Consider the following 17239-nt stretch of genomic DNA (forward strand, 5'->3'; position numbering starts at 1 on the left):
CTCCAAAGTCTGATTAGTTCGTTCGGTTTGACCATTAGTCTGAGGATGGAAAGCCGAAGAAAAAGACAAATCAATGCCCATCTTAGCGCAAAAGGACCGCCAAAACCTCGAAACAAACTTGGAACCTCTGTCCGAGATGATGTTCTCTGGAATGCCATGTAAACGAACCACATGCTGGAAAAACAAAGGCACCAAATCAGAGGAGGAAGGCAATTTAGATAAGGGTACCAAATGGACCATCTTAGAGAAGCGATCACAAACCACCCAAATGACCGACATCTTTTGAGAAACAGGGAGATCAGAAATAAAATCTATGGAAATATGCGTCCAGGGCCTTTTCGGGATCGGCAAGGGCAAAAGCAACCCACTGGCACGAGAACAGCAGGGCTTAGCCCGAGCACAAGTCCCACAGGACTGCACAAAAGAACGCACATCCCGTGACAAAGAAGGCCACCAAAAGGATCTAGCCACCAAATCTCTGGTACCAAAGATTCCAGGATGACCAGCCAACACTGAACAATGAATCTCAGAGATAACTCTACTAGTCCATCTATCAGGGACAAACAGTTTCTCCGTAGGACAACGGTCAGGTCTATCAGCCTGAAACTTTTGCAGCACATGCCGCAAATCAGGGGAAATGGCAGACAAAATACCCCTTCTTTAATAATACCCGCCGGCTCCGGAACACCTGGAGAGTCAGGCACAAAACTCCTCGACAGGGCGTCAGCCTTCACATTCTTAGATCCCGGAAGGTATGAAACCACAAAATCAAAACGGGAGAAAAAAAGCGACCATCGAGCCTGTCTTGGATTCAAGCGTTTGGCAGACTCGAGATAAGTCAAATTCTTGTGATCCGTCAAGACCACCACGCGATGTTTAGCTCCTTCAAGCCAATGTCGCCACTCCTCAAATGCCCACTTCATGGCCAACAACTCCCGATTGCCCACATCATAATTGCGCTCAGCAGGCGAGAATTTTCTAGAAAAGAAGGCACAGGGTTTCATCACCGAGCCATCAGAACTTCTTTGTGACAAAACAGCCCCTGCTCCAATTTCAGAAGCATCAACCTCAACCTGAAAAGGGAGCGAAACATCTGGCTGGCACAACACAGGGGCAGAAGCAAAACGACACTTCAACTCCTGAAAAGCCTCTACTGCCGCAGAGGACCAATTAACCACATCAGCACCTTTCTTGGTCAAATCAGTCAACGGTTTAGCAATACTGGAAAAATTAGCGATGAAGCGACGATAAAAATTAGCAAAGCCCAGGAATTTCTCCAAGCTCTTCACAGATGTCGGCTGAGTCCAATTGTAAATGGCCTGAACTTTAACAGGGTCCATCTCGATAGTAGAAGGGGAAAAAATGAAACCCAAAAATGAAACCTTCTGAACTCCAAAGAGACACTTTCACCTCTTCACAAACAAGGAATTCGCACGAAGGACCTGGAACACCATTCTGACCTGCTTCACATGAGACTCCCAATCATCCGAAAAGACCAAAATGTCATCCAAATATACAATCATGAATCTATCCAGGTACTCTCGGAAGATGTCATGCATAAAGGACTGAAACACAGATGGAGCATTAGAAAGCCCGAATGGCATAACCAGGTATTCAAAATGGCCCTCGGGCGTATTAAATGCCATTTTCCATTCATCACCCTGTTTAATTCGCACAAGATTATACGCACCACGCAGATCTATGTTGGTGAACAAACTAGCCCCCTTAATCCGAGCAAATAAATCAGACAACAGCAAAGGATACTGAAATTTGACTGTGATCTTATTAAGAAGGCGGTAATCAATACAAGGTCTCAAAGAACCATCCTTCTTGGCCACAAAAAAGAACCCTGCTCCCAATGGTCACGACGATGGACTAATATGACCCTTCTCCAAGGATTCCTTTATATAACTCCGCATAGCGACGTGCTCTGGCACAGATAAATTAAACAGACAGCCCTTAGGAAACTTACTACAAGGAATCAAATTAATAGCACAGTCGCAATCCCTATGAGGAGGTAGGGCACCAGATTTGGGCTCTTCAAATACATCCCGGTAATCAGATAAAAACTCAGGGACTTCAGAAGGAGTGGAAGGCGAAATTGACAGCAATGGAACATCACCATGTACCCCCTGACAACCCCAGCTGGACACAGACATAGATTTCCAATCCAACACTGGATTATGGACCTGTAGCCATGGCAACCCCAAAACGACCACATCATGCAGATTATGCAACACCAAAAAGCGAATATCCTCCTGATGTGCAGGAGCCATGCACATGGTCAATTGAGTCCAGTACTGAGGCTTATTCTTGGCCAAAGGCGTAGCATCAATTCCTCTCAATGGAATAGGATACTGCAAGGGCTCCAAGAAAAAACCACAGTGCCTGGCAAACTCCAAGTCCATCAAATTCAGGGCAGCGCCTGAATCCACAAATGCCATTACAGAATAGGATGACAGAGAGCAAATCAGAGTAACAGACAAAAGAAATTTAGACTGTACCGTACCAATGATGGCAGACCTAGTGAACCGCTTAGTGCGCTTAGGACAATCGGAGATAGCATGAGTGGATTCACCACAGTAAAAACACAGCCCAATCCGACGTCTGTGTTCTTGCCGTTCAGCTCTGGTCAAAGTCCTATCACACTGCATAGGCTCAGGCCTATGCTCAGAGAATACCGCCAGATGGTGCACAGCTTTGCGCTCACGCATGCGCCGATCGATCTGAATGGCCAAAGACATAGACTCATTCAGACCAGCAGGCGTGGGAAATCCCACCATGACATCCTTAAGGGCTTCAGAAAGACCCTTTCTGAAAATTGCCGCCAGGGCACATTCATTCCACTGAGTAAGCACAGACCACTTTCTAAACTTCTGACAGTACACCTCCGCTTCATCCTGACCCTGACACAAAGCCAGCAAGATTTTCTCTGCCTGATTGACTGAATTTGGTTCATCATAAAGCAATCCAAGCGCCAGAAAAAACGCATCAACATCACGCAATGCAGGATCTCCTGGCGCAAGGGAAAATGCCCAGTCTTGAGGGTCACCACCCAAGAAAGAAATAATGATTTTTACCTGTTGAACGGGGTCACCAGAGGAGCGGGGTTTCAAAGCTAGAAACAGTTTACAATTATTTTTGAAATTCAAGAACCTAGATCTATCCCCAGAAAATAAGTCAGGAATAGGAATTCTAGGCTCACAACATAGGATTCTGAACCACAAAATCTTGAATGTTTTGTACCCTTGCAGTGAGATGATCCACACAAGAGGACAGACCTTGAATGTCCATATCTACACCTGTGTCCTGAACCACCCAAAGGTCTAGGGGAAAAGAAAGACAAAACACAGTGCAAAGAAAAAAAAATGGTCTCAGAAGTTCTCTCATCCCTTTATTGAGATGTATTAATACTTTGGGCCAGCTGTACTGTTATGACCTGGTGGTTAGGAGCACCCGGAATGACCTGATAGTTAAACCTCATACAGGACGAGCTCTGGGATGTGGGAGCTCTGCTGACCGCAAGCCCTAATCCTATCACACACACTAGAAATAGCCGTGGAGCGCTCCTGACCAGACCTAGGCGCCTCGTCACAGCCTAAGAACTATCTAGCCCTAGAGATAGAAAATAAAGCCTACCTTGCCTCAGAGAAATTCCCCAAAGGTAAAGGAAGCCCCCCCACATATATTGACTGTGAGTAAAGATGAAAGTCACAAACGCAGAAATGAAACAGGTTTCAGCAAAGGGAGGCCAGACTTACTAAATAGACAGAGGATAGGAAAGGTAACTTTGCGATCAGCACAAAAACCTACAAAAGACCACGCAGAGTGTGCAAAAAGGACCTCAGCACCGACTCACGGTGCGGAGGGGCCACTCTGCATCCCAGAGCTTCCAGCTAGCAAGACAAAATCATGATAACCAGCTGGACAAGAAAACAGTGAACAAATAATGACGATCAGGAACTTAGCTTCAGCAGGAGAAGGCAGGTAACCAGAGAGATCCAGGAGCGAACTGAACCAATGCAAAAACATTGACAGCTGGCATGGAGTAACGATCTGAGAGGAGTTAAATAGAGCAGCCAACCAAAGGATAAATTACGTCACCTGTGTAAGGAACCTCAGAAGCAGCAGCTTCACTCATAGCCACCAGAGGGAGCCCATAGACAGAACTCGCCGAAGTACCATTCACGACCACAGGAGGGAGTTCGACAACAGAATTCACAACAGGGAGTACTGTCCTTTAAGCCACTGTGTGTACTCTGCACCCATATCTGTGGGAGTACTGTCCTTTAAGCCGTTGATGTACTCTGCACCACCCCTACTGTGGGAGTACTGTCCCTTAAGCCACTGTGTGAACTCTGCACCCCCACCCCACCTGTGGGAGTACTGTTCTCTAAGCTGCTGTGTATATGCACCCCCCACATGTAGGAATACTGTCATTTAAGCTGCTGTGTGTACTTTTCATCCCCCTGCCCCTGGGAGTACTGTTAATTTAAGCCGCTGTGTATTTTGTAGTAGTGTGAGACATAAATAATTGGCATCACCCATCTCATTGCCATTAGTATGCCAATTAAATCATTTTTCATGACCGCTCTGTGTTTTCCTAGTAGTTTTTCAAATCAGCTGTCTTTTTGCCATTTCTAGACCCCAAAGAGAATTTTTATGGACTGGTGTATGTTTTTATTAGTCTAGGACATAATTGGCATCAGCCGTCTAGTTGTCATTTCTAGGCACAAGAAAAAATTTCTGTTAACTGTTGTGCGTTTTTTATTAGTCTGGGAAAAAAATAATTGGCATCAGCCATCTAGTTGCCATTTCTAGGCCAAAGAAATAATTTTTTCAGGACCACTGTGTTTTTTTCTAGTACTGTTGCAACTAAATAAATCTACTCTTTTGCCATATCTTTGCGAGTAGTGCTTAGAAAATGAACTTCCAAAAGTTAGGAGAGCATCAAATACGGGCTATGGCCATGGTGGTGCTGTTATAGCTGCTGTTGATGGTGGTAGTGGTGCAGCTGATGCAGGGAGAGGGCGTGGTCGTACTGTACCTGCTACGTGCCCTAATACAACACATCTTCCTCTGGTGCACATAGGCGACAGGACGTTATGCTTCTTTTTGTAGGCCACAGGATACTGAAAAGGTGTGAGACCAGATGGCTGAGAGTGGCTCCAGTTCTTTCGCATTATCTTCCAGACGGTCCAGTGCAGAAAGTGGCACCTGAGGAACATGGTTATCCGGCTTCCACCTCACCCCTTGCAAATCAGCCATGCAGCCTGAGCACCAAGTCATGCTGCAGTCTCTTCTTCTTTTTGATCACTCCGCTGGCTGAGGTTCCGTGGCCCATCCACCTGCCCCTGCTCCAGAAGCGGAAGAAACTGAGTGCACTGATGCCCAACCACTTGTTAGGTTGGATAACCAGTATGTGGGAGGGCTAATGGACCACCGCAGCACATGTCAGATGATGACGAAACTCAGTTGCCAACTGCAGCGTCTTTATGAGGTGTGCAGATTGGCAAGGAGGGCAGAGTTGAGGGGTCGGGGGAAGATAATGTAGTGAAGTGCGCAGTTCAGAGGAAGAGGAGGTGGTCACACTGCCACAGTAGCACAGCAAAATAGGGAGCAGGGTGCAAAGGCACAGCAGGCAGCCCCTAGCCAGTACATCGGCTGCTACTGCCCACCGAACCACTGATATAAGCACACCAGAGACAGCTCAAGAGAGCTACCTGGCGTGGCACTTCTTGAGGGAAGCAACAGGTGGTTTGCACTCTGTGCCGTCTGTGATGTCATAAATGTTCTGAATCTCTGCACCACCTGTATGATGAGGCATCTGAATTGCAAGCACGAAGTGCAGTTGAGTACACACCTTAAAAAGCATGAGAGATCTGGGCTTCTTCGCAAACCCTCTTTTTCTGCGGTCTTAGCCTCTTCCTTCCGCTCATGATCAATAGGGCCACCTGCCTCCCCACATAGAGAGGATGTAACAGCATCACCACCATCACCACTGTCATCGAGCATCTCCACACCGTCCCATGGAAGTATTCAGCTTTCCATCCCCCAAATACTCAAGAGAAAGAGGGGATTCCAACGTAGCCACTCAAGTCGTGGTCCTTAATGACAGCATTACCAAATTACTTGCATTTGAATTTCTGCCATTCCGCCTGGTGGAGACGGAGAGTTATAAAAAATCTGATGTCGGTGGCTGTCCTGCAGTACATTGTTCCCAACTGCCACTTCCTTTCCAGGTGGGCCATCCCAGCCCTGCACAAATATACTGTGGACCAAATTAAGTGCGCGATGCGCAATGCTATCAGTGGCAAGGTCCACATAACCACCGATAACTGGACCATAAAGCACGGCCAGGGAAGTTACATCTCCCTAACTGCCCACTGGGTAAATGTAGTGGTGGCTGGGGCAGAGGTGGAAGGTGTTCTAGCTCATGTCCTACCACTACCTGGTATTGCTTATCTGTCCAGGTTGTCTCCTCCGGCTACTCTTCTTCCTCCAACTCCTCCTCATTCGGTCACAAGAAGACCTGCACAAGCAACTTAAGCCAGCCAAGGGGAAACGACAGCACTCTGTTCTTAAACTCTTCTGTATGGGGGACAAATCTCACAACGTGCAGGAGCTGTGGACTGGGATCAAACAGCAGACAGATGAGTGGATGGTGCCGGTGAACCTCAAGCCAGACTTGGTGGTGTGCAATAACTGGTGAGAACTTATAGTAGCTCTGGGCCCAGCCGGTTTGACGCGCATCCCTTGCCTGTCACATATGCTAAACTTGGTGGTGCAGAGCTTCCTGGGAAACTACCCACATGTGTCAGAGCTTCTGCTGAAAGTGCGGGCAGTGTGTGCGCACTTTCGGCGTTCTCACCCTGCTGCTGCTCACCTGTCTGTGCTGCAGCATCACTTCTTCCTTCCCGCTCATTTGCTAACATGTGACGTATCAAAAAGGCAAAGGCTAGAGAGACTTTGAGAACAAGCAGCAGGCAATAGTGGAGTTTCAGCTCAGTGGAACAACTAAGCAGAAGCGGAGGAGGAAGTCACCAACGCAGCTCGGGCACCACCAGTGGAACACCTGCCAGGGCCGTGGGGATACTCGGTACCTGGTCCGGTCTTAAGAGGGATGTCACGGTGGCTGCGACCTGGTCCGTGGCCCTGGGCACCCAATTAAAGGGAAAAGGTCTTTTAACGGAATTTGTGAATAAAGTCTATTGTTCGTGACGCCACTTGTGGTTCTCGGTCATTAGGAACCGACGCCGCTCAAAGGAGTCCTCTGGGGTGATGGCATGGCGGCTGGATGGTGACGCTTCCCACAGGTAAAGCTGGGTCCTCAGAGCTCCCAAGGTGTGTGGCAAGGATGTTGTATACTGACGAATAAGTGGAGGACACAAGTTGTAAAGTCTTTACCTGGTTTACTAGTGGTAGTAGTCCGCAGTCCAGGGTACCAGGTACAGGTGTCCTGTGGTCCGGCTGGCTCAGAGGCAATGAGAGAATCTCTTTCCCAGTTGAGGTCTGTGAGCCTTTCCTCCTTGCGCTGTTGTATGAGGTCCCTGGTGCCTGAAGCTTACTGGCAAAGTCCTCTTTTCCCCTGTCCTGGAACAGGTACCTGCATGACGGGCAGCTTGAGACATTTTACAGGGACTCGATCATGCCCCAGGCTCTTCAGGTGCTGCTGCGTCTCAGGTGTGGTGTGGGCCGATCACTTAAAGTTCTTAGCCCTCTGGTTCTGATAAGTGTCCTAGAGTCCCACTAAAGCCTCGGGCTCTCGGTGCCCAGTTTCTATGCTCTGGCTATTAGGGTGCCCGGTCGCAGTTCCCCTCAGAGCCCTTTTATCTATCCTCTGCTCCTTTCCTCTGTAGCTCGACCACATTCAACCCCTCGGGTTCTCTGTCCTTCCTGGAGCTGCAGCTCAATCCTAGCTGCCAGCTCTGCTGTCTAGTCTGCGTCTCTCCTAGATGTCTGCTCTCCTTGGTCTCCCTGGACCAACTGTCTACTTCCTCCTCCAGACCAGGAAGCCTATAGCCCAGGGAAGCTCCCCTGAATCCGGGTCCTGAGCTCCTCCTTCTGGCCTGGATTTGGAATGTGTTGTGTGTGGTTTCCTTACCTGGTAATGAGAATTCCATTGCCTCCAAGCAAGATATTACCCTCCCTGAAGGAAAGGCAACATCACTGTAACAACCGGTTACCTGGGGTGTTACACCAGCACCTCAGAAGGCATGGTTAGCATGTCCAAAATGTGGAAACACTTTATGAGTAAGCCACAACATCCGGCACACCATCTGATATGGTCCGTAGTAGCAGGAGGCATCATTACAACAACATGGTGGAAGAGTATGTGACCACACGTCTCCACATACTAACAGCTAGGTCTGCCCCATTTAACTTCTGGGTCACCAAAATGGACACATGGCCTGAACTTGCTCTCTATGCCTTGAAGGTGCTGACCTGCCCTGCAGCAAGTGAACTGTCGGAATGTTTGTTTAGTACTACATGGGGTGTAATCACAGACAGGCGCATCCTCCTATCCACATTCAATGTTGGAGAATCTAACACTCCTTAAAATTAATCAGGCGTGGATCCCACGGGACTTTGTCCAAGCCTTTAGATGACTAGACAACTATAACAGCCGCACCCAGCCCGTCTTCAACTCTATTTGCCATTTGTTTCATTTAAAGGCCTCCTCCACAAAAAAAACTGTGATGGCTACCTACTCCACCGCCTCTTTCACCTTTTCCGCCACGTCTACCTCCTCCTCTACTTGGACCTGTTCCTCCTGGTTAAAGATTCTTTTTTTTTTTTTACTCTGCTTAGCAAAGGGACAGGACCCAGCTGTAGTGAGGGATAGTATTAGGTTTTGTGCGTGCGCATTTAACAAAAACACTCTGTTTACTCTGCACCCATGTGTGACAGTACCGGGCATAGCCAAAAGTTTTAATAATCTTCAATGAAGTCGGTGGGAGTGATGTGTGTTTACATATATTTTACTACTCTTAGGCTATGTGCACACGTTCAGGATTTCTCGCAGAAAATTCCTGAGAAAAACCGGACATTTTCTGCAAGAAATCCGCAAGAAAACCGCATGGGTTTTTGCCGCAATTTTTCCACGTTTTGCCGCGTTTTTTTCCGGAAACTTCCCAATGCATTTTGTAGTGGGAAATCCGCAAAAAAAACGCAAAATTAATGAACATGCTGCTGTTTTTACCACGATCCGTTTTTTTCGTGGAAAAAAACGCATCATGTGCACAAAACATGCGGAATTGATTCTAAATGATGGGATGCTTATTGTATGTTTTTTTGCGGTTTTATAGCGTTTTTATCGGGAAAAACCGCGAAAAAACCGCAACGTGTGCACACAGCCTTAGGCAACCATCTCTGTGATAGTACTTTGCCAAAAGCTGCTGTGTGTATTCTTTAGCACATGTCTGTGGGAGTACTGTGACAAAAGCCGCTGTGTCTATTCTTTAACCCGTATCTGTGGGAGTAATGTGCCTTTAAGCTGCTGTGTGTACTCTGGAACCCTGCCTGTGGGGGTTCTGTGGGCCATTGTCTGGGTGTGAAATTTATCAGCTTCTGTGGGGGAAATGTGGAAACATTCTCTTTGGGTGAAATTTTAACTGGACTGCTGGTAGCAAGCCTCGCTGTGGACCGCCAGCTCGATCAAAGATCATACTACAAGCTTTTCATTGACTGCATTTGGAACGTTGACTACTAGAGGAACCATTTTGGAGCTGTGGGGGGGTACTGTGCCCCATGCTCTGTGGGTGAAATTTGTAAGCTGCTTCTGAGAGGGTACTCTACCTCATGCTCCGGGGGTGACATTTTTAACTGGACTGGAAGTAGCTAGCCTCAGTCTCTGTGCGGGCGCTCTTAACATTTTTATGTTATTCATTTACTTCCTATTTTACGTTGATTGCAATGGCGACAGAACCTCTTTAAGTAATTTCCCTATTCACATTTGTTTGCAGGGCAACTGTCCTGCTCTTACCCCCATCTAGCTTCCTTTTGCAGCCTCCTAGCCTGAGAGTGATCATTTTATAGCACTGAAGTTTGGGTCCTCATTGACTTCTATTTGGTTTAGGTCTGGGGTCAAGTTTGGACCCAAAGCAAACTTTTTACTGTATATTCGTCGAACCGGGAAACCCAAATATCCATGGGTTTGTTCATCTCTAGTTATTAGTCATTGCACAGGGGGGGGGGAGAAGGTGAGTTGTGACATCACCTATTGTGAATGGTGGATCCTGTGTTGTCTACTCTATATAGAGGTGTTATCAGTCATTGTACAGGAGGAGGAGGGGAGCTGTGACTTCACCTATTGTGAATGGTGGATCCTGTGTTATCTACTGTATATAGAGGTGTTATCAGTCATTGTACAGGAGGGGGAGGAGGTGAGCTGTGACATAACCTATTGTGAATGGTATATCCCGTATTATCTGATGTATACAGAGGTGTTATCAGTCATTATACAGGAGGAGGTGAGCTGTGACATCACCTATTGTGAATGGTGGATCCTGTGTTATCTACTGTATAGAGAGGTGTTATCAGTCATTGTACAGGAGAGGGATGAGGTGAGATGTGACATAACCTATTGTGAATGGTATATCCCGTATTTTCTGATGTATATAGAGGTGTTATCAGTCATTGTTACCCTGTCTGTGATGAGAATGACAGCAGAAAGGTCATCTATACAAACCAGGAAGTATGAGTCCAGTATTAGGCCCAGTGGACAATGTTTACACTGCAACATTTAGAGATAGATAATTATGTGGAATGTTGAACAAAAAAATTAAAGAATTTTTTTACAAAATTGAATTTAAGATAGAATCTCGATTTAAATAACAAGTTGTGGTTTGATGCCACATTTCTTTTAAAGGGTAAATATACAAAACCTCATTTATCACCTATCCTGTGGATTATAGTATGATTGCTTGAGGATTGGAAATGACCTGACTCCTGGGACACTCAGCAATTAAGAGGTACCAAAGTCTCCTGTGTGATTGGAGCAGTAGTGCACATTTACAGTTAGGTCCATATATATTTGGACAGAGACAACATTTTTCTAATTTTGGTTATAGACATTACCACAATGAATTTTAAACAAAACAATTCAGATGCAGTTGAAGTACAGACTTTCAGCTTTCATTTGAGGGTATCCACATTAAAATTGGATGAAGAGTTTAGGAGTTTCAGCTCCTTAACATGTGCCACCCCTATTTTTAAAGGGACCAAAAGTAATTGGACAGATTCAATAATTATAAATAAAATGTTCATTTTTAGTACTTGGTTGAAAACCCTTTGTTGGTAATGACTGCCTGAAGTCTTGAACTCATGGACATCACCAGACGCTGTGTTTCCTCCTTTTTGATGCTCTGCCCGGCCTACACTACAGTGATTTTCAGTTGCTGTTTGTTTGTGGGCCTTTCTGTGTGAAGTTTAATCTTTAACAAGTGAAATGCATGCTCAATTTGGTTGAGATCAGGTGACTGATTTGGCCATTCAAGAATATTCCACTTCTTTGCTTTAATAAACTACTGGGTTGCTTTGGCTTTATGTTTTGGGTCATTGTCCATCTGTAGTATGAAACGACGACCAATCAGTTTGGCTGCATTTGGCTGGATCTGAGCACACAGTATGTCTCTGAATACCTCAGAATTCATTCGGCTGCTTCTGTCCTGTGTCACATCATTAATAAACACTAGTGACCCAGTGCCACTGGCAGCCATGCATGCCCAAGCCATCACACTGCATCCGTCAGGTTTTACAGATGATGTGGTATGCTTCGGAGCATGAGCTGTACCTCGCCTTTACCATACTTTTCTCTTTCCACCATTCTGGTAGAGGTTGATATTGGTTTCATCTGTCCAAAGAATGTTCTTCCAGAACTGTTCTGGCTTTTTTAGATGTTTTTTAGCAAAGTCCAGTCTAGCCTTTTTATTCTTGATGCTTATGAGTGGCTTGCACCATGCAGTGAACCCTCTGTATTTACTTTCATGCAGTCTTCTCTTTATGGTAGATTTTGATTTTGATACGCCGACCTCCTGGAGAGTGTTGTTCACTTGGTCGGCTGTTGTGAAGGGGTTTCTCTTCACCATGGAGATTATTCTGCAATCATCAACCACTGTTGTCTTCCGTGGGCACCCAGGTCTTTTTGCATTGATGAGTTTACCAGTGCTTTCTTTCTTACTCAGGATGTACCAAACTGTAGATTTTGCCACTCCTAATATTGTAGCAATTTCTCGGATGGGTTTTTTCTGTTTTCGCAGCTTAAGGAAGGCTTGTTTCACCTGCATGGAGAGCTCCTTTGACTGCATGTTTACTTCACAGCAAAACCTTCCAAATGCAAGCAACACACCTCAAATCAACTACAGGCCTTTTATCTGCTTAATTGAGAATGACATAACGAAGGGATTGCTTACACCTGTCCATGAAATAGCATTGGAGTCAATTGTCCAATTACTTTTGGTCCCTTTAAAAACAGGGTGGCACATGTTAAGGAGCTGAAACTCCTAAACCCTTTATCCAATTTTAATGTGGATACCCTCAAATGAAAGCTGAAAGTCTGAACTTCAACTGCATCTGAATTGTTTTGTTTAACCCTGCTGTTCTGTTGGTCAAAAATGACCGACTTTGAACTTCAATATTCTTTAAAATATTCAAGATGCGGCTCTGAAACCCGTGGCCGACCGACCCATCCTCATTTAAGTCAATCAACCACAAGTTTCAGAACCGCATCTTGAACACCCCAAAAAATACCAAAGTTCAAAATAGGTCTCCCCAGACCGAACAGAACAGCAGGGTTAAAATTCATTGTGGTAATGTCTATAACCAAAATTAGAAAAATGTTGTCTCTGTCCAAATATATATGGACCTAACTGTATGACCATTCCTCTGCTTATAGAGACCAGCACACCAGTCTAGTCAGGCAGGGGACTTTATGACCTCATGATCAGTAGAAATACCAATGATCGGACATGCAGCAATCACCTGTTGCTTATGAGACAAATCCAACGCTATAAATGACGGAGCCAAATTTTTGAAATCTGACCTGTGTCACTTTATGTTGTAATAACTCTAAAATTCTTCAACAAATCCCAGTGATTTTGAGATTATTTTTTCGTGACACATTATCATTTATGATAATGATAAATTTAGGTCAATATGTTTTGTGTTTATTTATAAAAAATGTTGACAAAAATGTAAAAAAAAATTGCATTTTTCAAACTTTGAATGATTATCCCTTTAATCCAGATGGTCATACCGCAGAAAAAAATTATTATCCCCCATGTCTGCTTTATATCAGCACCATTTGTAAAGTGTTACGTTATTTAGTTTGCATTTTAGGAGGTTTAAAAATGTAGCAGCACATTTTCATTTTTTCAAAGTACAAAATTTATTTTTTTAGGGACCTATCCAGGTTTGAAGTGACTTTGAGGGTCCTATATATTGGAAGACCCCCAAATATGATAACATTTTAAAAACAGCACCCCCCCCCGACATATTGAAAACTGCTGTTAGGTAGTTTATTTACCCTTTAGGTGATTTTAGGAATTAATATAAAGTGGCATGACAGAAATGAAAAATTGTATTTTTACCACCTAACTTCTGAACAAGCCGCTGTAGCCTGGAAACTCTAAGGCCGCTATTTTGCCGTGAATTGCTATTCATAGGAAGCCCCCACACTTTGTTATATGATGTAGTCGTTATTGACAGCAACATCTAAGGGGTTAAACAGATATGGACGTGCCAACACTGATTGTGGCTGGTGCACCAAGTTGTCAGCTATAGTGTACAGCCGACAGCTGCTGGATTGTCACCTGTATGGTGAGGCTAGTCTCTTATATCTCAGGTCAGTAAAAAGACGTATTGGCGGTCGTTAAGGGGTTAGCAGAAAATTATTTAAACAAAAAAAAACTATGATGTTTTATATCACAGCTCTTCATAACATTGCTGAGCCCTGAAATAAAAATTTTCTTAGATGATTTATTTCATTATTTTATGTCATTCCATGTCGCAGGACTATAGCTAGGAGGAGGGTTATGTGTGCATTGGCCTGATTTGATGGGTGACATCAACATGCCATGTGGCCTCGTCCAGGATCTTTGGTTACAGGTCTAGGACCCAGGTGAAAGAAAACCTACCTATACAACCCTGCGATATTGTACCCCAGCTCCCTTTAAAACGTATGTTTGTGATATGCAACAAAAATCTATGTATCCTATGGATATACAATGATAATCCTACCAGCATCCTCGCAAAATATGTATCAGAGACTAGCATGCACATGTTCTGTTTACTAACGATAAGTTTAAAAAAAAGAAAAATTATTTAAACTTTAACAAAATTTTTAAAAACTCTTTCCCATATTACCGTAATTACTATTACTATTACTATTAATTACTATTGCAACCCTCACGGACTACTCAAACCAAGAGGAAAAAGAGCTCAAGTCACGTTCAAATGCATGAAATGCAATATAAACTGAACACATAGAGCTAAGTGTCGTTGTTTCTTGGTGTGAACAACCGATGACGTAATTAGCACAGGTTACAGCATATCAAAAATATTTGAAAAACTATTCAAATATGTTTTAAAAATTAAATTAAATACAATTATATTTGTAACAACTGGCCCATATACCGTATATTTTTTTTATTTCCATGAATGTATTAATGCTAAATATCCCAGATTCTATAAAGTGTAAGAAATAATATAAAAGCAATCATTATAGAATAAACTAATATTTACATAACATTTCCTGTTCTTTAAAAACTGTAAATATGTTTCAGTTTATTAAAAAAAAAAAACAACAACTGTTAATTAATAGATTGTTTTAAAATATATTATATAGATCAGAAATGTTTAAGTCCAAGTAGTTTGATGAAAATGTTGCAAAATAGGAAAAAAGTGCCCAGTGTAGTACTTCCAATGACATTACTAATGTGATATTGAAGTCTTTTTAACATTTATGTGTTAATCTTTTTAACATTTATTTTTATATACATATTTTATTTTTATTTTAATTCTTCAGCAAATTTGATGAAGAATTGTCTTTAATTAAACTAAAGAATTAAAGGTCATGAATAAACAAAACAAGAATCCTTGTAAATACCTGTCAGATTAATACTCAATATTAAGTCATTTCTCTCCGTTAAGAAAGTAAATTCATTTTTAATGAGCTCATACTGAAGGTGCAAAAATAGTGTGCTCTGATATCTAAACATATATTATTACAGAGATTGGCAAGTAATTAATCAAAACAAATATTAGTAATCCCAAAGTGTTACAATGAATTTATTTCGTACATGCTTATTGTATCAATATTGTTACAATACAATATTAAAAATAATTTCTAAAATAAAAAAAATGTAAAATGACTATATGTGTAATTTTTAAATAATAAAAAAATATATATTTAATATACGGTATTTACATTTGCTTAAAATGTTTGCTTTTTATATGCGACATTCTCAGTTTTTATTTCTAATAATAATTTTTAGGATTTAATTTTAATGTGCAGGTGCTATGTAATGACCTATATTCTAGTGCAGTGTATGTGCTGCATATTGGCTTCAGTGATTTATGAGATATTTGCAGACAAAGCTGAGTGTATGGAGAAGGCGTATGATGTTATCACACTGTAACGACTCCCAAACAAACTGCTGTTACCAGGAGATGTCACCGCGTGTTTGTCACATACACCTATGTACTAATGGGTTATTATTAGTGATGAGCGAGCGTGCTCGGATAAGGTGTTCTCCTAGCATGCTTGGGTGTTATCTGAGTATCTTGAGCGTGCTCAAATAATATGTTCGAGTCCCAGCGGCTGCATGTGTTGCGGCTGTTAGACAGCCACAACATTTGCAGGTATTGTTCTTTTGGCAGACTCTTTCTTTTAATCTAATCCTCGAAAAGTCCTTTAAAAGGACTTCAGCCCTCTGACCATGATTTTAAGGGTCACTTACTTGGTACAGATGCACCAATAACTCATCTTTGGTGGAAAATCTTATAGGTGACCCCGTAATACAAACAGGACTGAAGAAAACCAGGAGGACACAGATAAAGACGTCAATGAATTAAAATCTTCTATCAAGAGAAGAATGGGAGACTGATATGGCTACTTAGGGCTTCCTGAAATATATAGTATATTGGGTTGATTATCTGAATCAGTTGCATTAATTTCATAAATTGTGACCCAGCTGAAATACTCCGTGCTCCTTTGACTATGTGAATATTCTAACTTATCATACCTTCGTACCAGTCACTCGTTCTCTAATCACTAATTCTTATTGTGAAGAAATCATGGCCCATGGGATTAGATAGATGGGTCTATAGTTAATATCAAAATTAGGCCCCTTCCCCTAGTATTGGGCACCTGTACCACACCAACGTGGGACATTAGGGCCTTTCAGTGTATCAAAAAATAACATGACCCATGGACTATTGCCACTTTATCAGCTATGGAAACTTTGGAGAGGCGGAAAAAAGCTGGTCCACATTGCCCATGGAAATGGTGCATGGGGCATAGCTGTGTCAAACCGATAGGACATATAAGTTTTTGTTAATGGGGTTGTCGATGACTTGGATATTAATGGTTGTTGCATAACTTAGGTCACCTAATCAGACTAGTGGAGGTCCGGCACCCGGTAACCAGCTGTTAGCAAGAGGTACACAGTATACGGGGACAGTGCAGCACCATACACTGTGTAGTGATTACTGCAGCTCAACTCCCACTGGTTTAAATAGGAAGGAACTTGCAGTACCTGAAAATGGCCGCTACTCAGTGTACGGCACAGTGGTGTTCTGACTTCTTATAATGTGCACTCCTGGAGCCGGCAAACACCTGACCAGTGGGGGTCCAACAGCCAGTACCCCACCATCTCATATTAATGACCTGTACAAGGAACACCATCAAGTTTTTTTCTTATCATAAGGGGTAGAACATCAATAATATGGTCCTGAACATTCCCTTTAAAATGTCAGAGAATGATGTGAAAATCATAACTTCTAGTCCCCGCTTTAATCCATTATTTAACAACTTGAATACATTTTCCAAAAGTTGTGAAACGCGTGGCAATGAGCATGTATCATGTACAGCCTACATGTAATTACATGGCCTGATTCGTTGGCTCAGCAGCATGCTAAACCATTAATATATCCTGTATATTTTTTGGGGGTGTCTAATCATCTAAGCCAAATCAAGCACAGTGCATTTTCTCAGGGAGCTGAGCAGCCAGCGGGGGGT

At 43.2% G+C, this 17239-nt stretch overlaps 1 protein-coding gene across 13 annotated transcripts in view; it reads right to left on the bottom strand.

Moving 5' to 3' along the window:
- Window positions 1-17239, bottom strand: part of GRIN1 (glutamate ionotropic receptor NMDA type subunit 1) — a 157769-nt gene that overhangs the window by 82987 nt on the left and 57543 nt on the right. The window lies entirely within an intron of this gene.

Source organism: Ranitomeya imitator, chromosome 2 (genome assembly GCF_032444005.1).
Source record: "Ranitomeya imitator isolate aRanImi1 chromosome 2, aRanImi1.pri, whole genome shotgun sequence".
Lineage (NCBI taxonomy): Eukaryota > Metazoa > Chordata > Amphibia > Anura > Dendrobatidae > Ranitomeya > Ranitomeya imitator.